The sequence below is a fragment of the Poecilia formosa genome, unplaced genomic scaffold (assembly GCF_000485575.1).
Source record: "Poecilia formosa unplaced genomic scaffold, Poecilia_formosa-5.1.2 Scaffold25, whole genome shotgun sequence".
NCBI classification, from domain to species: domain Eukaryota; kingdom Metazoa; phylum Chordata; class Actinopteri; order Cyprinodontiformes; family Poeciliidae; genus Poecilia; species Poecilia formosa.
This window is the reverse complement of record NW_006799964.1, coordinates 2,800,577-2,826,980: the sequence shown is the minus strand read 5'-3', so window position 1 is coordinate 2,826,980 and position 26,404 is coordinate 2,800,577. Positions and strand designations below refer to the sequence as shown.

The window sequence follows — 26,404 nt, the reverse complement described above, 5'->3', positions numbered from 1 at the left end:
CATGGTGGCTGCATGCAGAATTCCATGAATCTGTTCTTTATTTGGAGAAAAATGTGTGATTTTAGCTGCACCCATTGCAAACTTTCAAGCATATAACTTTGCTTAATACTGTGTGATAGGGAAGTTACAGTGGAATAACCCCTATGAGTCATTAAACTTTGTTTGCAGTTTAACTTGAACGCAGGGAAGAACGAAATAATACTGTGTTGGCAAATACCTCTTACAAATTCCTTTTTCTGAAATCTCCTTGGAAACCCTCTTCTCACCTTTAGATAATGAGTTTCTGCTTTGCTCTTTCTCACCTCATTTTTATTCCAGTGTCTCTCCCTCTCTCTGCTCTGTGTGTCTATTAGCCATTCGTACTTGTCTTTCCCTTTTTACGTCTATCCCCGCTCCCCATTCCTGTACTTTCTCTGCAGTTGTGGTCTCTTTCAGTCAAAATAATAATAAAAAAAAAAAACTGTCTTTCTATAGTAAATAACGGAAACCTACTACATGTATTCCCCCTCGCTGTGGTTTTCTCTCCACACCTGCCTGCCTGCATTTTTTGACTATTAATTAGCCTTCTATTCCTGGCTGTCTGTCAGCCTCTGTTGCATTCGCCCACACGTCATCCTTTTCTTCAAGTCATATTTGTTCCTCTCTGCACTCTTCCCCTCCTCCCAGCTCTGATTTCCCCCCTTCTAACCAATTATGTATCCTCCTTTCCCTCCAAAACACCTTCTCTTTTCATCATCATTTTTCATCTCCTTTTCCCCTCCATTTTTACCCGCTTTCTCATTTACTGTACGTCTTGTGTTCCACTTCTTCCTCTGCAAGAAGAAGACGACTTCCTTCTGGCATCTTTATCAGACATGATGCAATTCAGAAATTCCTATCTTCACAAACACATCAGGAACTCAGTTATTTCAGCCCAGTGATCAAATCGAAATGTATAATTGGTAGTTATGTCCACAGCACAAATGGAGGTCATTTAATTATAACTGCACTCAAACATGGGCTGGTTGGGTTTTATTTTTGTTTTCTCATTGTCCTTGATTTTAAGTTACAGACCACCAACTGTTTTCTGTTAAGTATAAGGGACGTCTTGTTGTTTGTTTCTACATTTTTAACAAATTCATATTTGAAAAGATTAGCATGCATTTCAGTCAGATCCCCTAAGACAATTAATAGAAGCACCTTTTCATGAAATTGCAGCTGCAGGTTTTTTAGGGTATTTCTGTGTCTCTAGACTTAATAGACCAATTTTAAGTCTTAAAACAGATTGTCAATATGAGGTCCAGACTTTGGTTGGGCCATTTTAATACATGAATATTCATCCAAACAATTGTAATTCTGACTGCGTGATGAGAGCCTCTGGTAAGGTGAACCTTCACTTAGTCGTTTACCGGTCCTAACAGGTTTTCTTCCTGTATTGCCAAGTCTCCAGCTTCATCCATCATCCCATCAATTCAGGCTCTCTGAGTGTGCTGAAGCAGCTCATTCCCAAAGCATGATGCTGCCACCAGCATTATTCCAATATTATTTTCCAAACCCATTTTATTGGTCTGAGTTGCAAGATCCAGCAGCTGAAAGAAAGCCTATTTGTGGTCTTGTACAGTATCATCTTTCTACCACATAGAGATTGGCATGAAGGTCAAGCAGCCTAATGTTTTTATCTGACCTGAACACCTTTCATATATATTTTTTTATTTGTGGAAAACTTCAGAAAGTGCTTCTTTTAGTTCTTTCTGAACAATAGTGTAGCTAAAAAGCTACACAATTTGTTCTCTAACAAAATGGCACATAATAGCTTTCATGTGCCTGGTTGCTTTATGTTTGTTGCTTTTATGATGTTTGTTTAGCACGTTGGTCAATCTTCCTGTTGTAAAAGTGCTTATAAGTAGAGTTGGATTGGTTTTAATGTGGAGAATAAATTACACTTTGGTGAATGGTGAAATATTTATAAAAAACTAAGCTAAAGACAATTGGTTGCATTAGACTTTGTGTGAGGGCATCAGAGTACAGGGGCCTGTTTACAAAAGTGCATGCCAACATTTCTGCAATATGCATGATTCTAAAATCCAAATAAAAAAAAGAAGTGTCTGCAACACGACATGCTGAAAATGTGAATATTTTTCCATTGCATGCAAATCATCACCATGTCATTTAATTCTTAAATAATGACAGACTCAGCGAGAGATAAAATTAAAGAAAAAAAATACTATTGAATTAAATCAATTCAAGAATAGAAAAGAAAACTGGCAACTGAAAATGCATCTCACTTAGAGCATCCAATACCACCAGCAAAATATAAATCTTTATATTGCGAATGGAAATCTTTGGATTTTTCACCAATAATCAACATCCTGATTTTTTTCTGAAGAATAAAAAGATGTTACAGTCAGATATAAATAGCTTTCAAGATAAAAAAAAAAAACAACAAAAAAACACATTACCTACACCTACCGCTGTGACTGCGGCATCTTACACAGAGCACCAATAAAGCTGTGAAAAATTTGTCACAAGAGTCATTTTCGAGGTTTATCTGCCATTTTTATCTCGGCGCACGTTATGTCTGATAGAATGTCCTATTTCAGTCTCTGTCATACGCAGGTTTTTTTCTTATATTTTATATTATGAATGTTTTCTCCACATTTTTATCTTACTTCCACCTATCTCCAAATTTCGGGGAAATTTCAGGACACAAGATCATGAAAATGTAATTTTATTCATACTAGCAGGTTTGGCTTAGAAATGTGGTGAGGTCTGAATAATGTCTTGATTTGGAATTTCTTCTCAAGTCAAAAACATACTTTTTTTATAGTCTTATAAAAGTGTTTACTTTAGCCTTCACTTGATCTTCCTTAAGAAATTACCTTTGTACTCGAGACAGCAGGGACAGTTGCCATATACTGTATATATGCTACAAGTTTCTGTAAGCAGTTATAGGTATATTTTTAGATAATACTTTTCTAAAGGTTGCTGCAAAAAGGACAATATGCGAGAGAGGGCACAGTAGGAAATGAGTAATAAGAAAGTAGAAAGAGCACTTAATCAGAGAGTGACGTGGTCATGCCCTTGTGTTGTCTCTTGACATTTGAAAAAAGTGACTGAGTGAATGTCACAGAGATAAAGTAAGCGTAGGAGGTTAGGAGAAAACTAGCCTGTACATGTGTAAGCCAGGGGTAAAAGGCAGAAACAATTTGTCAGAGAGAAGAAAAAAAAAATCCACCGTGAGACACCATTGAGTGGTGTGGATGTTGACAACTGCAGCGTAATTTACTCCAATCACATCCTCATTGTTTTACAGCTGCAGGGAATCACAGGACCACTGTGGTGTAAATCTGGTGACATACACTGTCCTCAGTGGCTCTGCTCCACACTTCATTAACAAGAAAATCCTTCTCCGTGGGCCGATTGGCCTCATGTACAGCTTTATGGACTCAACTCCCTGAAAAGCATTCACAAATTGCATTACAGCTCCTCTGAGAATGCTTCGGAGAAAGCATCTCTAGGGCTAATTGTCTCCTTTGCCCCTAAATAAATTAATTGCATGTAATTGTTAGCATTGATGCAACAAAAATATGTTGCATATTTAAATACACTATTTAAAAGTGATGATGTGAAGTTTATTTTCTAATAGGCTTAGCAACATCATTTCATGTTTTTTTTTTTTTCTAATGCATATTTTTGCAATAGACATAAGCTCAAACATAATTGTTGAAGTACAAGGAAACTGATGCATGGCTTTGAAATGTTTTATAAATGAAAATATAGGTATTCAGTCGTAGATTTAACAATTACCGGAAGGTGTACAGAAGTGCAAACTTTGGCGTTGCATGTTCTAGCTTTATCAAATATCAACACCGAACTCTTTGGACATTCTTTCTCAGCAAAACCCATCTTAGTCAGATTGCATGGAAAGGATATGTGAACATCAAGTTTGATCAAAAATTCTGAATTGAACTTGGGTCTCTGCCAATCAAAGACATATATGCTTTTATCTAAACCATTCTGTTATAGCTCTGTCTTTGTATTTAGGGATGTTGTCCCCTTGGAAGATAAATCTCTTCTTCCAATTTCAAGTTTTCTGCTCTCACTAGTAAATTTTCTTTCAGTATTTGTCATTTTTCCCTCTCATTAACTGACCAGCCTCCTGTTCCTTGCTAATAAAAACATGCCCAAAGTATGACGCGGCCACCGCGCTATTTCATATTATGGGGTGTTCATCATGTTAGTGTTGTGCATGTAGGCCAGAACATTTAATTTTGGTCTCATCTTAGTGGAGCACCTTCATCCTACATGCTTGTGGCAAACTGCCAAGATCTGCAGCTCCTCCAGAGTTACCTTGGGCCTCTTGGCTTCTTCTCTGATTAATGCTGTCCTTGCCTGGGCAGTTGGTTTGTGGTCAGCCATGTCTTGGTATGTCCGCAGTAATGTCATGATTTTGCCATGATCAGACAGTGTATTAAAAAGGAATCCAAGAGGTGCTTAAAGACAGAGACATTGTTTTCTTGCCTGATCCTACTTTTGACCCAGTTTTACTTCTCTTTCGGCAAAGACATTTCACACACATCTGCAGTTCAATCATCTCAATTGCAGCCAATGAAACTGACGTTTTCTTGTCCAGCTTTCAGCAGCCTGCACTAGCTGTGCGGTCCGTTGTTGTAGGTAACCAGGAAAACACGGAGTGGAGTTTTAGCCGTATGAGTATTCGCTTGTCAGTCAAGTGGAATAGTTTCCTTCACAAACCAATAGATGTAGTGCTGAAGGAAGAACGTTTTTATGGTAAATATGAGGGGGTCCAAATTAATATTTTTGAGGACACTTTCCCTTCGTACATAGTTACTGCATCCCCCATGAAACATACAGATTTATTCCCTAGTAATTTTCCTCGTGTCTTTCCTATCAGGATGGTATTTCTGGCTTGTGGAGACTTATAGTGATCGAATTATGGCTTAAATATCTTTCAAATGGATTCTGTCAAATCTGAAAACAGTCAAAAAGACATAAAGAGGCCAGTTACTTTAAATTTTGTATTTTTTATATATATCTGTATCACTGAATTTATTTTCTTGAATTAAAAATACCATTCTGTCTTCACGTATGCTCATTGTCCTCCCACATCTTCTTTTCCTACATTTTTGATATTCATTTTAGGTATGTCGACAGATAGCTGTTATTGACTTTGCCTATTTAGAAAGACGAGATTGAAAAAAAAAATGTTTTCACGCTGAAAGCTATTGACTGCTCTCTAAGCTTTTTAGTGGCAGTATGCATACAAAGCCGAGTCTGAACAGCGTTTTCTTTTTTTTTTTTTTTTAACCTTCAAATCACAGTTCCTCACGACTCCATTCTCTACACTGGAATAACTCAGATATTATGTTTTCAACTTTCCTCCTCACCGACCCTGAGGTATTTTTAATGTTGTTGCACAACAGTGCCTGATGGTGCATTGCAACATTGCAATGTCTGTTTATGTAAGAGGAAAGGGGAAGATTCGCAAAGGGGGGAGAACAGGTGGCTCCAACTGGTGAATGAAGTGTGTCTGCTGTAACTAAGTGATCCAAGTACAGTGCTTTTGTTAAAGGCTAAAGGTTAGAAAGAAATAATTCAAAGATTGCAGAATGACAGACAGACAGACAGACAGATATAGAAAGAGTGGAATGATGTGAGATAGCTTTTATAAGAGTGTGGGAGTAGAGGACCTAAAGCTAAATGCGGTAATGCTAATCTAAGCAGAGCATGAATCTCTTCACTTTTTTACTTGGTTATATCATCTCTGTTGAGTGGTATGTCTGCACTGGCTTCACTATTGTTTCTACTGTTTTTGTTACATTTATCAAATCTCATAATAAACTCCTCACAGTCGTTGTTCAAGATCTCTTATATGTATATTAAAAACGATGTAGCATTTGATTGACGTGTTTGATAAAAGCATTTAAATCCACTTAAAGGGAATCATTGAACCAGTGAAACAATTCACTGCTGCCACAATCTGCTACAGCTACAGACTGGTTGTTTTTTTTTTTTTTTTTTTTATATTTTCTGCAACTTTTTGAAAAAAAAAAAACAACAACACACTTTTTATACACATATTAAATCTGAAACTCTGGTTGAGTCGAGCAGTGTGGCTGCCATGATCCATGACTCTTTGTGTTTGGGGTTTCACTGGTCCTCATATTTGGAATATTTTTAGTAGTTGATGATTGTTACTAATGGAGTTCTACGTCATTTCATTGATTTGAATTGATATTCTTAGTTCTTTGTTATATTCTGTTCTTTGTGTATTGATTTAGATTTAGAGTGTCACATTTAAAAACAGTTTACACATTAAAAAGTTCTTTCAAATTAAATTTAGGTTAAATCGTGTTTGATATTACAGTAACCAGCTCTGTTTTTAAATTGGTGTCTGAAGTAAAATTTTTAATATTTAAACATTATGGTATCCTGTATTTTTAGCAATTCTTGAATTATGTTTTCTTACTTTAACAGGAATTGATTAACTGGTATGTAGAATGTTATGTTTTCTGGAAAAAAACAAAACAAAACAAAAGGAATAATATCTTCCTATAAGGTTTAAATGGCATGCTTGCATATTTAAAATAAACACATCTATGACACATCTGGACCAAAATACCATGTAGCAAACCCCTCAAGGCTCAATAACTGCTGCAGAATCTCAAAAAGATTCCAGATGCAGTTCTGTTAATGCAAACGAAATATGTGCTGGTTCAGAAACTCCATTTCTCTCTGCCCTGAAGCACAGATTTGCTCATCAGTGTGTTCACCTGTTACAAATGAAAATCTCATACAGTCTCTCTAACATGAGTCCACTGTGAGTTTTCAGCCATTGCTAACTGGGCCTTCAGGTTAAAGAAAACCTCTATTTATAAATAATTCCTCGTATATTAATTATTATATCAGTTATGTATTAATATTTTATGTTTTGGTGATCTCACTTTCCTTGACTTGCAGTAGTATTAAGATGGTGTTTCTGTCCTGCAATGCCGTAAGCTGGGTTCTCCTACTTTTTAACACCCAAAACACTCCTCTCCCGCCGCCAGAACGGAATGCCTCTGATTTGCATACATATGAGCTTATGTACTGTGCTGCCTGTGCACTGCTGGTGCAATCTTCACAATACATCTGCACAGTAGAGACTTTATTTGCAAAGAAAAAAAAATCACGCTAATTAAAGGCATGCAAATGCATCTGATACGAACCCTCAGTGTTTTATCCGATAACAGATTGGATGGGATTCTGGTGATGTGACTCAGATTTGCCTTTGTGTTTGAGGTAATGGCAGAGTCAGAGATGGATGACACGAGCAAGAAAGTGATTATGTAACTGTGTGACAGCATGTGTGAAACAAAGATGGATGAGTAAGGACGAGGGGGGTATTACTTTATGGTAATCGACTGCAGATTTTTATCAAATTGCATGAACAACACTTTTGTTCATGCAATTTGCTATTCAGACTCACTGCTGTTGCTCAGTAATTCTTACACATATGACATGAAGCTTATGAAACTGGAAAAAATTACATGTTTAATATATGCAGCACTCCATACAATTGTCTGAATCATTGATAAAGATTTGTCTGAAATAATCATTTTATTCATTTGAATTCAGTTCAACTACGAGGCGGAAATATCCAGTTCATATTTAAACATGTACAATCCAATACAGTACACCACCAGTGATTCGATAAAATAAACAATGCATCTATTTTAATCCTTTTTCTACATTATCAGGAGTTATCAACACAATGTGGAAGCGAGACTTCTGCTGATAAATTTGATTTAAGGTTTCATAAGCATATTGCATTAAAGTCTGATAATAAACTACATCACAAGTGGATCATTTTGAAATTTGAAAATGCAAGAACTTTTCTCCCAGTCTCTCCTTCCATGCAAGATGATAGTTTTCTAATTTATTCAGTGTTTCCCAGCAGCATAAGGTATAAATGCTACCTGGACAACAAACATTGATGTTGAGTTTACTGCCGTTACTCATTATGTTGCTTTCCTTAATTTGGAAAAAGGGAAATTCCTACAAAATGTTTTAAGATTTATGCATCCCACTTATGCCAAGCTCCTGTGAAGTATTTATTTATTTATTTTTTTTGCCTTTAGTAATCCTCCTTCTGCTTTGTATTTTCCTTACAACATGATCATCAATCTTGGCGCTTTGCCAGAGGTTGTCAGGCTCACATCTACTAAATGCCAGGTCCTCTAATGCTGTGAATAGCTGCAGTGATGTGCGCTGCCTCTAGTTTGTTTGTAGATATGAAGACCACCCAGTCTGAATGTTCCCGTTCCTGATCCAGGATACAATTCCCTCAGCTCGTCTCATCAGGTCTGCCAGTGAGCTGAGATGAGAGAGGCTATGTGCATTTTGATAAGCATTTGCATCCAACAGGTCCAGACACACTAAGGTGTATTTTAGCGGTAGATGCTGCACTTTCAGATTTAATTAAACAAGCAGAATTAATCTTTTTTGAAGAGGCTGCAGCTGCAGTGTATCATCAAAGGCCTTTTGATATGCTGATATGTTTTTGATTGAGCAAAATGCCTGGAAGATTCTGCTTGTACTTGCGCAACATGTCCAACACTCACAAACCTGTTTGTCTAATTGTGTTATTCACTTCTTACTTGTACATCTCCAATTTCATTGGCAGCTTTTTGTTAAAGTGGTCACTCTGCAGGTTTTTTCCCTTTACATCTTTGCTTCTGTCTTTAGTCGTCTTGCTTGTATCCTTTCTCCACAAACCTCATCTCATTACACCAACCAGACCTTTTGACTTCATTACTGAAGAAGAACTCAGTGACCTATTAGCAGGCAGCAGAATAGCCTGAGGATGGATAAGAGGAGTAAGGGTAAGCCTTTCATGGTTCCAGAATCTTTGTGGTGGATTTCAGATAGCTGGTTTGTGTCCTATTTTTTTTACTGCTCTCGAAGTTCCTCAGGAAGACATGAAGACTTAAGAACTTTTTTCCCTTAATTTAAAAAGTTTTAGATGTATTCCAAAGCTCTCATTATCTTTTTTTTTCTGGCAAGAGTCTCATTAGCCCAAGGTAAGATCCATTAATGTTGCAAAACTGTGATAAATTCATTGGTCGTATGTGATTATAGTTGGCAGACTCAGCAGTAATTAAAAGTAATATCCTCTGAAGTCCTAATGCTTTACTGGAACAGAAACGCTCCTCATTTAGGGTTCTGTTTGGGATTCTTAAAAATATGCACATGCAAAAACAGAAACTATTAGATTTTCTTTTGTTTGTTTGTTTGTTTGTTTGTTTGTTTTTTTGGAAATGCCAATGCTACATTTTAGAAGTTGATCATATAGACTCAGAAAAAGATGGCAGGAACAAAAACTACAACTAACTTAAAATAACTCGAGACAAACTGTATGAAGAGAAAAATAAATGTTCCCTAGTGAAAAAGGCAATAAACTTAATCATTTCTAAGACCAACTATTCTACCAAAATATCTTTGATAGTAACCCATCTCTACCTTTGGGAGGTTGGGGTTATGAGACCACTTCTCGGCAGTAATTTCCCAGGTTCTGTAGAAATATACCTCAGGTCTGTGCAGCAGACAGTGTTTTCTCTCTTCAGTTTTCTTGGGTTTTTCAGGCTGTCATTTTTATGTGCCGTCCTGTCATTAAATAGTCGTATACAAAATCTTCCTTGATCTAAAAACGTCCTCTAGAAACTCATTCTGCAGCAATGTGATGATGTTGAAACTGCATCTTATAAAACATGATGTTTTGAAGAATAAAAGGGGGAACTGTAAAATCCACAACAGACATTGCTGTTCCTTATTGTTATGGCACAAAATACATCACCATACAATTAGGGAAAGTGTCATTGAAAAGATAATTTATTTCATAAATTCAATTTTAAAAGCAAAACTCATCTCTTGTCTCATTACAAACAATCCAAGCATTCGGGTCTGTTAGTAGAGATGATTAACAGTCATGGTCCCACCTACAGAACTATGAGGTAGGCATAAATTGTTTCCAGCTGACAGTCTTTCTCCACGAGGAAAGTAAGCCCTCCTTGTGGAGAGGGGTTGCTAAAGAACCTGGCTGTTCACAGTGCTGTATCCAAGCAGCTCAAAGAAAAACTGAGAGGAAGGAAAAAGTGTGGTAGTAGACACAGTGTGGTTCTTGTTTTATCAAGTCCAACATTTGCACAGCCAGGTAATTTAGGAACTCTTAATGCTGATTTCTGCTGACAAGAAATTGATTTATTTTCCAGAACCTTCTCACAATGGCAAAAACAACCAAAACTGGGCTAGAAAACCATCATTACCTGATGCATCTGACCTGCTGCTAGATCAAAGTTCTGGCTTACCAAGTATCGTGTCCAGGTATTATATGGACATACTTCTCAGTAGGTCTATATTTCTGTATCACGACACACATTTCATATTACTCTTAAGCAACGCTGAAATTTTCTGTCAAGGTGATTTTTTGGGATTTTCATTCGCACCAACATTCATTAACATCAAAACTAATAAACAATGCTTGAAAAAATGTCACAGTGTTTAGTGACATGTTTCACTTTTTGATATTTAATTTTTTTAGGATACCTCTGTTGAACATATGGGGTAAAAACATAATATTTGCTTTAGTGCTCACAGTGATTGATATTCAACTATTTAACATTCCCTTCATTCAACTAAGCCACCTTCTCCAATCCAACCTTGTGTTGTGCGTCTGAATGGAGCCACTCTAAGGAGACAATATCTGCTAAGAGCAATTCTAATGGGGTGCCTGTCCAATTAATATGCAGCTGCCTCCTGTGTTGTGTGCACTGTCCTGTTATTGATGTCACCCCTTGATCATTTTTCACAGCTGCTTCCAATATCCTGCTCTTTATGAGAGTCGGTTTTCATCTTTTATGTACCAGCATTTGTGTGCGTTAAGCATGTGCAAATATAGACAGTGCAAATACATCTGGTGGCTCTGGCGGTGTCTCTGTGTGCGTCTTTTATATAAATACGCACATAAATTTGAATGCATATGTGAGCTCCTGCCTTTTTTGTGTGGGTGATTTTATTTATTTTTTTGTTTGTTTTTATTATTGTTCTTTACAACTACGTCTATTCTTGTTTGTATCATCCATTCTGATTATCTGACTTCTGCTGTCTGTCTGACCACTGGGGCTGTCTCCTTTGATTGCATTGATTTAGTACTGCCGCATGCAGTAATGAAAGATGAAAAATGAACAGCATGGTCTGAGTGTGAGGTAATTGGTCTGCACCCAGTTTCCCATGACTCTCGGAAGGCACGGGGTGAGGAAGATGGAAGAAATGTAGGCAGTGTGAGACAGACTTCCCTGTTGCTCTTTGTCAAGAATTGAAACTGTTTGTGGTTTTCCCTTGCTATTATTTAAGTCAGCATGCGAAACTTCATGGTAGGCATGGACTGGTGACTATATGAAAGTATACCAGGAGGTCAGAAAGGAAATAACTTAAAAATCTTTTGAAATTTCCATCATCCATTTCTTATAGTTCGAAGTAGAAATGGTAAATGGCTTTATACTTGTATAGCGTCTTACCATGTTCGTTCGACCCCAAAGCGCTTCACACTACAGTCATTCACCCATTCACACACACACACACACTCACACGCGTGTGTGCGTGACGGTGGCAAGCTACTGGTCAGCTTTAGCCATAGCCACAGCTGACCTGGTGGCTGTGGCTACCATGCACTGGCACCACCGGGCCCTCTGACCCTCACCAGAAGGCAAGGTGGGTGAAGCGTCTGCAAAGTTTAAAAATGCCAGAAAAAAATGACTGGAGTGGTTTCTGAATTTGTGGGGTATATAGTGATGGAATGCTGCATCCTTCCTTCCCCCCCCCCACTTATTTCTATTCATTACCAATCAGCAAACTGAAACAAAGTGTACTTTTGCTGTTTGGCTGTCAGAACACAGTTATAAACGCAAATAATAAGTTTAAGTTTAATAGCAGCAGGGATAATTGTTGCTGCTGCCTCCCTAAGATACATAAGTAGTTCTTCGATGAGTTGGACACACTTACATTTCAGCATATTTGTGGTGAGAGGCATGCTTGCTTTTCACAATTGTCACCAAATTTGGTATTTATGTTATCTTGGTATAACACTGCTATTTTCAGCTCACTTTGTGGTGTGATCTCTTTATTGACCAGAGTTGGAGTTTTTCCTTCTTCCTTTCTTTTGTTTCTCTCTTCCTTTGATTGTTTCTTTCCTTCATTTGTTCTTTTTTCTTTCTTTATCTATGTATTTCTTTATTTCTTTGCCATTTACTGTTTGCCAAATTAGATTATTTATATTATTTTACATATAAAAATATATATATATTATTCATATAATTTATAAATAATACATGTATTTATATATTTACTTATTTATATGCATAGATAATTTCCAATAGGTCATATGCGTAGAATTTACTTGCTAACTATAGTATTTAAAATTTGAAAGGTAAACCATAGTGTCTTTTTTAGTAATCTTTGAATGGTTTGATTTTCTGGGATGGACATGAGGGCTAGAAGACATACAGTATGGAGTGCACACATACATTTATTGCTTCATGAGTTGAAATATGCTTGTTATCATTCTTCATTACTGTTATGCTAACATCCCTAAATACTCAGCAGACAATGGCAACCTTTACTTTGATAGATGAACTTACTCATGCAGATTATCAGTTAATTAGGCATGTCTAAGAAGCAGACCTAGTTTCTACCTAACCTCTTATTTACTATGCAAGGGTCCTCAAGGTTTTCTGCAGTTCTTTTGCTTGACTGATGATTTCCTTTTCTTCACACATCACAGTATGAAACCTTTAGTTGTTAATTTACAATTTATTTACCTCATTTTATGACCTGTTTATAGCAAGATAATTTACTTTTCAGTGTTTATATACTCTGAAGTGCATTTTATTGGATATAGCTTGCTACTACATACATTGTGGTGATTTAAGTGGCTATTTAAGTTTATTTATATAGTCTTAAACCACTCTGACAACACACGTTTTCCCACGTTGCTCACTTCTAACAGTATTTTCATGTTTTCAGAACATTCTCTGTAACCCTGAGAGAGTATGAAAATCCCAGCAGATCACAAGATTGTAAAATACTCACATTAACCTATCAAAAACCAACAACCATTTTGAAAGTCAAAGCTGCTTATGTCCCTTTTCATCCCTATCAGATCACTTTTATAACTATGGGGAAAAATACATGGAGTTGCTGCCATGATATTGGTTGATCCGCCTGTAAAAAAGCAATTAATCGATATACCAGATGACGTGACTATGTATGCAATCCTGGGATTTACATACCCTTTTGAATAACCTGCAGCTGTAAAACCAGTATATCTACACAACATAAAGAGACTGATATTTGTTTTGCAGTCGGTTTGCTGTTTGCCATATGGTTGACTGGCAGTTTTATTTGTGAACTAGGCGACTGTTTGGAGAACAGGTCTTCAACAGGTGGTTAGCATGAATTTAGTGATTACTTTCACACCACAGAACAACAATTTGTCCAGATGTTCAGCCTGGTTAGATTCAAGCTACAGTAGCCCTTTATTGGGAAATACAAGAGGAAAATGGTTTCATTTTTATTGAAATATATATGTTTGGAATTTTAAAGCAAGCATTTTTATACGAACTTTAATAATTGCAAGATTAGCAAAAAAAAAAAAAACTTGAAAATCTTGAAAGTCTTCTAAATTTGACTGATTTAGAAAGTAGACAGATGTACTTTGTAAGACACTAAGAGGACATGGACCATTGTGAATATGTGTCAGCAACAGCTGTGTTTAGTGTCTGTCTGACAGCTGCATTAACAAAGACTTTTTTTTTGTTAGCTTTCAGGGAGTGTCTGGTTATTGACCTCGAGTGGAGGGATTAGCACAGGTGCTTTAAACGGATCACAGCTTCAGAGTGCCTCTCATGGCTTTAAATGGATGCTCTGGCCTAGAGCAGCCGTCAGACTGATCTGCAAAGAAAAGATTGTCTCTGGATTTGACAATGGGATGGATCATGTTCTGGTTTGCTGTATTGTTGTTCCACAAACTGTAGACTACCGTCTCTTTCCCCCTCCCCCAAAAAATTGTTTGTACTAAAGCCTACAAACCTTTTAGATAATAGATAAATTTTTTTTTTAATTTGAGAACATTTCTTAATTCTAAAAATTTTTTTTCAACCATCCATCACTTCTTTTTGCAGCAAACAGATAAATGTGATCTGCGTTCTTGGAGGCACTGCAGTTTGGCAACACATACGCAATTAATGCCCACACACAGTGTAAACAGGGAAACAGGGAAGACACAGGAAAACCGTTGCATCACACTTCCCCCATAACACACTCAAACACAAGCACAGATTCAGCATTCAGGCATGACTCTGCAAAGGTACTTTTTGCTTCAATTCCCCCAAAATGTGTTTATAGTGGCACAATCTAAATTTCTTCACGCTAATATTTGGAATACAAACCCTTGGTTCTGTCAATAATCTCTAAAAATTGCCTTTACTTTCAATTTGACTTGCGGGTGCTTTGAATTGTTTTATTATTGCTATTCTATTTGAATGTGGAAAATTGAGAAGCGGTAAGCAAAGTAGCTAAATGATGAATAGATTGCATATCCCTGTTGTTTTAATGACAGGTACAAAGCTCAGTGTTTGAAGTTATTTCTGTCCTGTTCTTTGCAAATCTGTCTTTCTGTGGCTCTGGTTCTATAAATACCCACACAGAAGCATCAACATAACATTTTCTGTTGTCCAGGACAGAGAAAAGGTTTGTCATATGGAGTGGCACACGCATTAGCAAACCTATTCTAGAATGTTTTATAAGCATGTTGTTTTATTTAAATGGAACTTGACATTCAAGATCTTGGTACTTTGTTCTCTGGACATCACAGGCCCCCTGCTGGACATACTGATCTCTCAATTCAGAATCTAACACAAACAGATATAAATCGGATCTTAAAGATATTTAAGTGACTCCTGTTATGGTCTGTTCCTCTTATAGATAACTGGACAAACTTGAACTTCAAGTGAGTGATTTTTTAAAAGTTTTGAGGGGAAAGATGAATGTGTGAGGAGATGAATAAATCTACAGACAAATTGAACCACACAGTGGCAGTACAGTTGCCGGGGTTTTAATTTTCTTTATTTTTTTTTTCATCTTTGCATTTACATTTATAAATAAAGACCATCTTTTTAATGCATGTTTGATCCACAGTCCGACATTAATAGCCTTTGTGAGAATACTCTTTCAAGCCGTGCCGGAGATGCATTGAATGGTCGGGTTTGAAGTCAACCTGCTTCTGATTTTCCTTTGGAAGGAATTATGTTGCAAAACAGGGAGTAAGTGAGAAAAGGAAACAATGATGCTGCCACAATTCTGGTGTAATTTGTGTAAGAACACAATGACATGAAGTTGTTGGCATCTGAAACACTAAGGTGGCTCAAATAGGGGCTCATTTTCATGGCCCACTGTCTACTTAAAAGGCCTTAAGCCATTGTCTCTTTGTGCAAAATAAATATGGCCGGCATGAGTGAGCTCTTTGTGAATTTCTACTTTCAATTATTTCAGACTCCCCCCTGCCCCCGGGCTTTAAAATAAAATAAAATAAAAAAAACAATACAGGAACACATGTAATACTCTACAGTATAAATTAGTGCCAACATATAACATCCCTTAGTCTATTGGAACAGTTTAATATATTTTACTATTTTAAAAAAATGCTGGGATAAATCTAATTTTGATAACCCAGTTGTAAAAAATATGCAGCATTTAAGTTGAGGTTACTTAAATGCTGCATTTAAGTTGAAGTTACTTTTTCAGTGTCATGTTGGATCAGTTTCTGTCGTACAGATAAGAATCTAGCATGTGCAAATATTTTTAGAAAGCAAACAGACATCTTAATATATTCTTAAGCAAGCATCTTAAGCAAGGATAGAAAACACTGATTTTCCTCCAGGGCAGACTTCTACAAAAACCCATGTTTTCCAAAGAAGTACAGTCTCGTCCGTCCTCCGGAAAATTTTCACCCGGGTAGCACAACTAATATATATATACTCTTCCATCACATTCACTTCTTCCCTTCTTTTGCTTTCCTTCAGTATAAGATGTGCATTCATAACAACTTGGGATTGACAAATTCTGTTAAGACACAGTTGAGCATTATGTCTTTAGGAAACGGAGACGTTGTCATGCACTTTGAGGAAGATACAATTTTGATCCAGTTGCAACTGAACGTCAAAGTACTCATTAGTTTCCGTGACAACAAGCAGGTAGTCTTGATATGAACTCTTCATACCAACAGAGCCTCGAGGTAGCATCAGGCATCCTGGAAGGCTTTGTGATCAAAACACCTCTCGGCTTTCCTGTGATTTGTGAATAGATTATGTTTGTGTGCCTTTGCCTTTCTTGTCTTGAGACTTGATACCTTATTTAATCAGGGTAATTTAATGAGTACCTACGGATCAATTTCAGAGCTCAGGCACGCCCACTGTGGACCTTGATTACATCCATTTTCTGAAGTCTTACTGTGAAGAGATTATTTTTAGGCTGCGTCTAGGTTGTTTTGTTGACATGCGGGTAAATTTTTCAGTGATTTTAAATATTTGCACACAGATTTCCAGTGTTCCTCAACTCCTGAGCTGTGTTGCCCATACAAAAAAAGCCAGTCAGCATACTGGATGTTAACTTCTGCATGTTGTATCCTATACTAAAATGGACGCCAGGAACTAATTAAATGATGTCTAAATAAATAATAGCCATGCAACACAATGTCAGCTAATTATCTCTGTTGTGTTCCTGATTAGGGCCAAATAACGCCATTCTCTGAGGAAGAGATGTTTGCTGGCATCTCGAGTCTGCAGACTTTGTCATGTCTATGTGTATATGAATTTGTCACCATGTTACATTACAAGGGTGAAATTGATTTGATGGGCAAATCTGCTAAATCTTGTCTTGACATTGGTGTTTGACAGATGGCTTATTTCAAACCTGAAGGGAGGAGGAAGAAAACACAAACAGGAGGAATAATACACAGAAGTGAATGCAAATGGACAGACCAGATTTTGAGCTAACTTTCTGGTTAATTTGCTGGACCAGTCTTGAGACTTGCCTGAGGGCTTGCCAAAAAGCTAACCTCAGCAGGTTATCCCTTTAGCTGTTTTAGCACCCACGTTTAATGGCACCATTTGTAAAGATATGAAGAAAATTCTTAAATTAACTTACTGTTGCACTAGTATAATGTAACACTGCACATTTTAGAAAAGTCCAGCCATTAAGTTAATCTATTCAGAGGTGAAAACATCCCACATTAAGAAATATTTTAACAAAATATTTAGTGGCATCAATCCCTTTAAGATGAGTGTTATTAAAAATTTTAATGATCTTTCTGTTTCCCTGGCGTTTACATGAAAGAGGCTTATTCCTTTCAGTCATGGCCGCAAGACTTGACGAGAACCCATTTTTAAATTGCCACAGAGGGACATAATAACAGTAACAAAAGAAGTCCCTCAGACTTTGTTTACATTCCAGCTATAGCAGTTTAGGTGTGACACCAGTAACGAAAATTACTTAGTAGTAAGTGACTTCTTGATTCCACAGGTCAGAGAGTAAATAGGCCTGACCTATGCAAATACTTTTTCATGGCACTTTATATTATAAATGCTGATATTAAGCAAAGTTTCATCAAGCATTTAGACGTAAACAAGATAACCATTTTCATTCATCTCCCATAAGGGCTGAAGTAGCAAGTGATGGAGGATCCACCATAAATCTGTTTATTTTTCCAAGTGTCAGCAGGTTCCACTGCATTAGGCTATTTTCTTATAAGCTGCTGACCTGCATGTTTTGGTGTGATGCAGCAAAAAAAAACAACTGCATACTGTGAGCCATGCAGTCTGATGGAAGAAGTGCCAAGAAGTCATCAAATCTGGATTTTGTTTAATCCCAATTTGATGTTCTAAAATAACGCTGTTCGTCTTTACAAAAACAGTCATGTAGACAAAGTGTACAGTTAGAAACTGTTTAGAAGAGCTTTAGTTTGTTTTTTATTCTCCCCAGTGTGAGCTTTATCTTGTGAGCGTGTCGGCAGTTTGTTGTGGGAGGGTAAACATATCTGCGATGCTTGCCAAGGGCGGGAAGGCTTCTATTAGTGGTTTCCCAATTGTAGACAAAGTCACTGCGGATAAGCTCCTACAGTTAGTTACTGCCGCCATCAGCTACCTTTGTTTACTTTGCAGCTTAAGTGCTTGTGTATATCTTACAGGTGAAACCTCAAATGTGAATTCCATGTGGTAATCTTTTGAGTTTAAGATATTGCTTCTCGCATGGTTAAGAATATTGAGTAAAACAACTTAAGACAAGTAAATTCACCTAAGTAAAGAAAGACAATGCTTTTCACTTTGTGGCACAGTGGGCTGTGGCTGTGGAATCACTTGCATCACACTTTCTTGCTTGGTGCATTCATATTGGAATTATCCATGAAACAGTGTTTTGTGGTGAGATGATGCTGGTACCTACACTTTGGCTCCCTGTTGATTTTTCTCCCTCATTACTGCTGCACAGTTTCACTCGGAGATGCACTCTAAAACAGTAATAAGCAGTTAGGCACATTTTTATGGATATAAAACATGCACAGAGCTTAGCCTAAAGATCTTGCAGCCTCCTGCTGGGGGCTGCTGATTAAAAGCCATCATAATCTTGCTTCGGCTGTACCTAGAGTTGCACACACCTGTTTTCCACATCTGCTCCCGATCACAAGCTGTCGTCCTTCACTCTAGGACCAGAAGTTTCAGAGTTTATGACTGTGTGATGCCATAAATCACCTGCTGAGAGTTCAGCCACCGCTGAAACATGCCTCATTAGAAACGATGAACTGAAGAGAGTTCTGCTTTTCCTCCTGCTCTAAATAACCACGAGCAGAAGAATCTTTAACTGTTTTATTCACCTATAATTTTAACATTTGACACTAAATGTATGCAGGATGAGTATAGTGTGATTCCACTGTGCATGTTGTCCCTGCTGTGATGCAAGAATTAAAATAATATCATGGCTGCATATATGATTCACCTGTTCTGGAAAGTTTTTACATTTCAATCATGAGACTGTAGGTAAGGCTTATGATTTTTATATGCAGTTTACTACCCCAAACCATATACCAATTGCAAAATGCTGATCTCATCATTCATATCTAGTTTGACAAAAAAACAAAACAAAAAGCAAATTTGATTTTATCTGATAGCAAAAAATTACGATAATAATAAAGTTGCGCTAATTCTATAAGACAGGCAATACATGTGACTCATCATCAGGCAGTATGTGGAGCCGCTGTTCCTTAATTATTTCTAATAAATCTCCTTTGTTATTTGTAATAGTTATTTTATTTGAGTTCAGCATCATAAATAATTAATAGTGAATTGATAGCTTAAAACTCTGTTGTGGAAATTATCAAAATCTCTCAGCATTTTTTGCTCAGCTCTGTTTATATCTGTAACAATTTTACCATATCGTTAATTTTAATAATCAAAAACATTAGAAATACACAGAAATATTAGTTCTAAATATTTAAATTGTCTGTTAGTTTCAACGCCTGATGAAGAACTTCCCCAATAAAGAAACATGTTTTGCAAACATCCAATCAGAACATACTTATACTTTTTGACCATTATATGTTAGAGACTGAGGTTTATTTCCTGAGATCACTCTGCTTGTTTAAAATTGAATATTGATGTTGTGTAAACTCAAAGATCTCTACTCTAGATGTTATACTTGGCACTTTCTGCATCAAACACTCAGCCCAGACTTTCCATATTGAAGAGAACAGATCTGAGAACCTGTGTAACCGTAACCTCGTTTCAGAGGCTTTCTTCCCTTCTTGTAAATCTGCTTTATCTCTATAAATGTCGCCGCTGACAGTTTGAATGGTGAAACATCTCTACTGGCTTCTACTGTTAAGCGGCTCTTTGCCCCTTGATATTGACAATTCAAAGACATCTCTGAATAATGACTGATGCTGGGGATAGAAACGGTAATGGAAGAATTATTGATGTTCTATTTAAGTATTTTGAGAAATCTGTCAGCAGAATTAGTCTTTGAAACATAGAAAACAGTATGACAATTTATTAGTCCATGTTAGTAGAAAACAATCTAATACTAATTCTGCCACAATGGACCCTTTCAGGACATTCATGATCTTGACATGGGCCAAAATGAAAATGTGTTTGACATCCATAGTATAAATCAAAGTATTCATGTCATTGTTAAAGTTAATTTATTTTTCTCATAGGATAATATAAGGTAACTCCTATAAAGAAGTTATTTTAAATAAACATTTAATTTCCACATTTTTTTAAAGATTGTATGGTGACTGGAAATGTGCCGAGAAGAGGAACATGTACAGTATCTGTAAAAGCTGCATTAAGGACTATTGTCTCTGTACCACTTAGCCTTGAGGCGCCCCCTATTGGCCACTTATGTTTACCCCCACTGGAGTTCAGTCAGTTTGTGTTTCTATTGGAGATGTCCTGATCAGGATTTCTTCTTTACGAGTCTGACTCATCAACAAAATCATTTCTGTATGCGTGATTTACAACTCAGTTGTTCTGAAGTAAAGCACTATGCTGCTGCATTTCACTAATTCTATATTAAACTTAATTAATTCCTCAGTAATTTTCAGATTCTGCAGTGTGTGTTTTTCTGGACAGTGCCAGATATTTTGTTGACACACACACACACACCTGCAGACTTAAAGAAAATCATGTCTTCCTGTGAGTGCTGATATCTTTAAACAGAGCAATTTGCTGATGTTCTAATCTGTAGCTTGCATGTTTATCCTGTGTTTTGAAATAACTAACTGAGAAGAAGTTCTCCACCTTTGTAAACTCAAACCTTCGCTTTGAATGCCAACTGTAGTGACCAGTTCTTCAGCTGTTCTCTGACCAGTTCTCACAGCGAGCAGAGAAAATCACGTTACAGACAAAGAATAAGCGAACCTTATTGTAAAGAAAAAATTGTGAGGAAAAAAATGTTAGATTAATTAATTAGATCAACAAAAACAGTTATTCAAAATCTTTTAAATCGGCTCAGCTAATGAGCGACGGACATAGTTACACAGACTGAACACCACCAACAAACTAAACCAAGTTATGCTTAGTTCATCTGATACCAGTCATTTAATAAATTCCTCAATCAGCAAGTACCTTAGACTCTTTTTTCTTTATTTTGCTATTTTTAATGTATCTATCATTTTGTTTTTGCTAGGTGGTGTAAAAAACAGGGCTTCTTTATTCAATTCACCCCCCACTTTCTCTGCCTACATGACATTTTGGTCTGAATGCATCGGAACAGCAATAGAAGTAGAAAATAGGAACGGGGGAAGTGGGTGTTTATTCAGCTTCACAGAATGCTGAGTTTTGTAATAGTATTGATTTTTACTGTATGATGATGGATCAGATGTTCTTCTGGATGAAATCAGAATATTAAAAATTATTATATAATCAAAAAAATTGGTAAATTAAATTATTTATTATGTCAGATTCATAAATAAGGTAATATATGGAGACAATGAATATAAAATAGTGCAACAAGTGCAGCATTTAAAATTTTTTTCTTCCCTCTTCAGATTTGACTACATTTTTTTTAATGCAGTGTTTCTGCAACAGCATTAAGAATGATCTAAAGCTTCCTAGCCTGACTTAATAAACACAGTGATAATGAAAGTTGTGTGGACTACAACCCCCCAATCGTCCAAGAAGTCCTGGTTATCTGGATGGATAAAGAAATTACACTTATTTCCTGAGACAAATCCTTCTGGTGCTTGATGGGGTCCAGTGACGTGACAGGACCTACTCCAATCCAAAGGGCTGTTTTAGCTCCTGACATTTGATAGAAGATATAATTTCACTGTCAAAATCATACCAAAACACATGTGTAGCTTCATTTGATATCTTACAATAAAGTATACAGTACTCAATTATTTTTTGTCCTGAAAATAATTAAAATTATTTTTAATTAACATTTCCTTTTGTGTCTCTCTAATTGGGAGTAATGGATCCAGTGAAGCTGAAAAGTACATGCATCTTTTATCCAAAAAGTCAAGGCAAACAGAAAAAGGCACTGCTCTCCTTCTAGCCGTGTTTACTGAGCCACTGCAGCACTCCAAAGTTGTTCTTTATGCTCTGGCCTTGTTGTCACATTCTTCTCTCTGACAGTCAGCTTTGCCGCATCCCTCTCCATATCGTGCCAGTTTCAGAAGTTCTTTGAGAGACTGTCATAAATTTGCAGACTTTTTTTTTTCCCTTAGGGAGGAGGTTCCAGGCCTATGTCAACAGATAAGAAAGAGTGCACAGTGTGTTGGAGTGTGAAGTTGAGCTGAATGTTGGAGACTTGGCATGGATCAATAGGCTTGCATTGAGATGCACCGAGGAGATATAGAGGGGGTGCTTTTCTTACCACTGCAGTGAATTGATAACCATTCATAGCCAAATAAACCCTTTCAAGTGTTTATGCATGCATTTTGCTAAAGAGGCAGCCTTAAGAGAAAGCATGATTAGTTACTCATGTCATTTTCTTTTATTGAAATTACAACTCACTCTGTTTTTGTCTCCCCCCGCCCCTTGTCTTTCTGTGTCTCTCCGTTTCTTGTCTTTTTCTAGGTAAGTGACAAATCAGCTGAGATTGTATCAGAAAATACGATGAATCTCCAAAACGGTAATGTTGTTGTTGAATCTTGTGATTTATGAAGATTCCGCCTCACAGAACATCCCTCCCCAGTTTATTACCTAAGCATTCTTTAAGCTTTCCCAGAACTTTATTCATAGTCTGCATAGTGTGTTCTGTAGTTTTTATGCTGCTTGTTCATTAAAGTTCTTTAACTGCTCCTCTAAATTAGGGCTCTCAAAAAAAAAAAGTGGCTGAAAAAATGCATGCCACACTTTTTAGAGCAATTGTTCATGGCTATATGTTGGTTTAAATTAATTATATTGAGGTCAATGGTTTAAGGTATGTGAGTACTAACTGCATACTCACTGGGATTTCCAGTATCATTACTGTTTTGTCAGATGTGCCTATTAGTGAGATTATGCGTCTGTGGATTGCGGAAATCAATTAAGTAGTGTACTTTAAATCATTATCTCCATGGCCTTTTATTTAGTATTACTGCATGTTAGCATTTCTTATGTAATATTTAGCCAGTCTAAATACACATACAGAGGCTGTTTCAGGCTGCAACAGAAATCTTATTAATTTATCTTAAGTTAATCACAAACCATAAGGTTGCGTGTCTGTATAATGGCCCCATCATAAGCAGCATGTGCCTGTGCTGCTTTCACCTAATGGCAATGTTGTGTTTCACTGCTAATCTGTTTATCTAATCAGATGCCAGGGGTGGGGGGTCTATCTCATTAACTTGCAGGATATTGATTTCCTGTGCTGGAGCTGAGCACGTTACAGTTGCCCGCTTCCACATTCCCAGATGGGAAGAATGCTCGGTGCCTTCCTCATAGCTCATCAATCGATCCCGCCTCGCCTCAGCTAGAGGTTGTTGTGTTCTGCGTGTGAGGGTTTGTATCCCCCCCCAGTCATGCCTGGATGTGAAAATAGCTACTAAAAGAGATTGATTGCTAGAGGGGCATGTTTTGCGTTTAAAGGCCGGCTGACAGAAAGACAAAGATTGATGGTGTTGAAAGAATTTTACTTGCCACCACTCTTTTTTGTCTTTTTTTTTTTTGCTCTCTTGTTTCAGGCAGGCTATGAAGCACCTCTCGTTTTGCAGCTTGCAGCATTCCACCTTATTGTTCTTCAACAACTGCGTAATTGTACATGCATGACATAGTTGGAGTTTTTGTCAGATATTTACCTTCAACCTTTCATTGCTGCAAAATTTTAAAATCCACTAATAAACATTCAGCTACAAGCTTCATGGGGAAGCAGATAGAAACCCTTGTGAGGGAAAAGTTATAACATCATTGTAGTAGTCTATATGAAAAAAACAAAACAAAAAAACATCTAAAACTGCTTATTAGCTTAGTTGCCCATTATTGCTCTGATCCCAGCAAAGTTCATGAGCCATATTGACAAAAACTGTTGTATGTCTTCTCTTCTGCTGCTAACAGTATTGTAGTGAAAAGGTCATCTGTCAGTCCTGTGTTTTTGGAGTTTAACTGTGACAAATGTGTGGGAGTGGCCTCTTTCGTATAAAGTACATCAGTGTCACTGTGTGACTGCAATGAGGGTGGCATATGTGTGTGTAAGTGTGTGTTAAGTGTGTGACAGCAATGCGTCATTCTGCAACTTGCAAAGGCCCCGGAGCTCCCCTTTGGTATCTCCCATGCTGCTGCTGTTATGCAACTATGCTATTCTCTCACCACTGGCCCCTCTCTCACTCTCCATCTTTCTCTCTTCGTCTCTCATGACTTTTTTTTTCTTTTTTTTGTTTTTGCATGTGTGTATGCGTGCTGTAACTGGAGAGAGTATAGATATTTTTGGAGCCGTGGTGTTTGAGTGGGATTTAAGGGATTATTTGTGCCGATGCAGAGCTCAGCGTGATGTTCCAGCAGGCCAGCAGGCTCCAGCTCTCTCTAGTCGAACATTTTCACTTTTTTATTCTGACGTTTTATGTTCTGTTCTATGTGTACCGTCTTTCTGTATAATTGTGCCCTCTCAGTGCATTGATCCCCACCCACTCCTTCTCTGCAGTACACCTTCCTCCCAGTGATATAGCTGCCGCATAGTTATAGAAGCTTATTAGTACTCCCTCCACACCAGTCACTTAAAAACAGCTCAGTTCTACACTTTGCAGCTACTCTGTTGCCTGTTTTATGAAGAATATATCAGACAAAAAAAAAAAAAAACTACTAGCTTTAGAAGTTGTAGAAAGAAAAATTATTGTATAATGTCATTGCTGGGTCATCTCAATAAATTATTATTGAAGGATAGTTATTTTAGTCTTTAATTCTAGAATCTCTAATCATTCAAAGTCACTAAAAAATAAAACCTTATTATATATTTATTATAAATATTACTTGTGTCTCAGTTTAACAAATTACTTCCAAAAAGTATAGAAATTTTTGACCATGTTCAAATATTTTGAGATGTGCCTAAAGATCTTCTGAGTGTCCTGGCTACTTCAGCCTGGTGCACCCTGCACATCTTTTTGTCCCACAGTTTTTTCTTCTACTCAACTGTTCATTAATATACACAACTGTATGAACAGTCTGCTTCTTTCGGAATTACATTTTATTGGTTAGTATCTTTAACTGTTATTAATTATCTGTTGGAAAACTGTCAATAATTGTGTATGCCATATTATAACATTTCTGGATTTATTGTATGTATTGGGCTTATGTAATCATATTTTCTGAGATAGTGAATTTAGACTTATAGAAATGCTTTAAGCCATGATCCATGTTAATATAAATGACAAATCTCTGTGGAAAAAAAATCCTTAGATGAGATTCTATTCTTCAAATGGATTTTGTTACATTTAAAAGTGACCCACATATTATTTTTTTATGCAGTTAATTTTAACCCTAAAAGACATCTATTTTGCATAATTTGAGTACATTTATTAAACAGCAACTGCCTAAAGTCTCCGTCTTATGTTCAGTTCTTTTTATTCATTGAGCAGTAGGTATAGGTTTACCAAAGCTGTAGCCACATCACCGCAAACTCACAACTGAATGATTCAAGGCCATTATTTTCACGGCCTGAACTGTTGTCTGTCTTACAATGGCTCAAGAAAACTTTCTCTTATTTACAACTGCTGAGTGACGCCTGCAACAAGCTACCCTTCCCTCTATACTGTAGATGACATGATTCTCTTACAGTAATGACAGATTTGCATTTGGAAGAGGTGCATGTCCGCATGTATCCATTACTACAGCTGACACTTTTAATAATGCCCCTAACCTGACATTTAAATGATCTTGGTGTCAAAGGTTTGTCGTTCATTTGCCCATCTCTGCTGCTTTCACTTTGCAGAGCTGTGTGCTTTTCTGAGAGGAAATTTGGAACAGTGACTGGCATAAAAGGTTTAAATTACCCTAAAAAACATTGGTGTCTAACTGTTGGAAAATATCCCATATGCAAATCTTGTCTGGTATCTTAGTTATCCGTTTTCAGTACAGAATATTATTTGGTATAGTCTTAAAATATATTTGCAGAATGATTTGGAAAAGCTAGGCAATTTTAGGGTTTTGAAAAGCGAGCCCATTAGTTTGTGTCAGTAGGCCAGTGATGTCTCTAATGCAGTAGAGACTAATTTACACTTACAAGGTCATATGAACAGATAATGCACAGTGCCGCCAATGCATATTATTTCACCAGCGTATGTTCAAAAACAGAGTTGACTAAATGTTTGCATGCTTTAAAAATGTGAAAGTTTAACATTATATAT

General features: G+C 36.9%; 1 protein-coding gene across 3 annotated transcripts in view; it reads left to right on the top strand.

Moving 5' to 3' along the window:
* The window catches only part of pde4d (phosphodiesterase 4D, cAMP-specific), a 154,754-nt gene that overhangs the window by 58,244 nt on the left and 70,106 nt on the right, over positions 1-26,404 (top strand). The gene's annotated exons all lie outside the window — the stretch shown is intronic.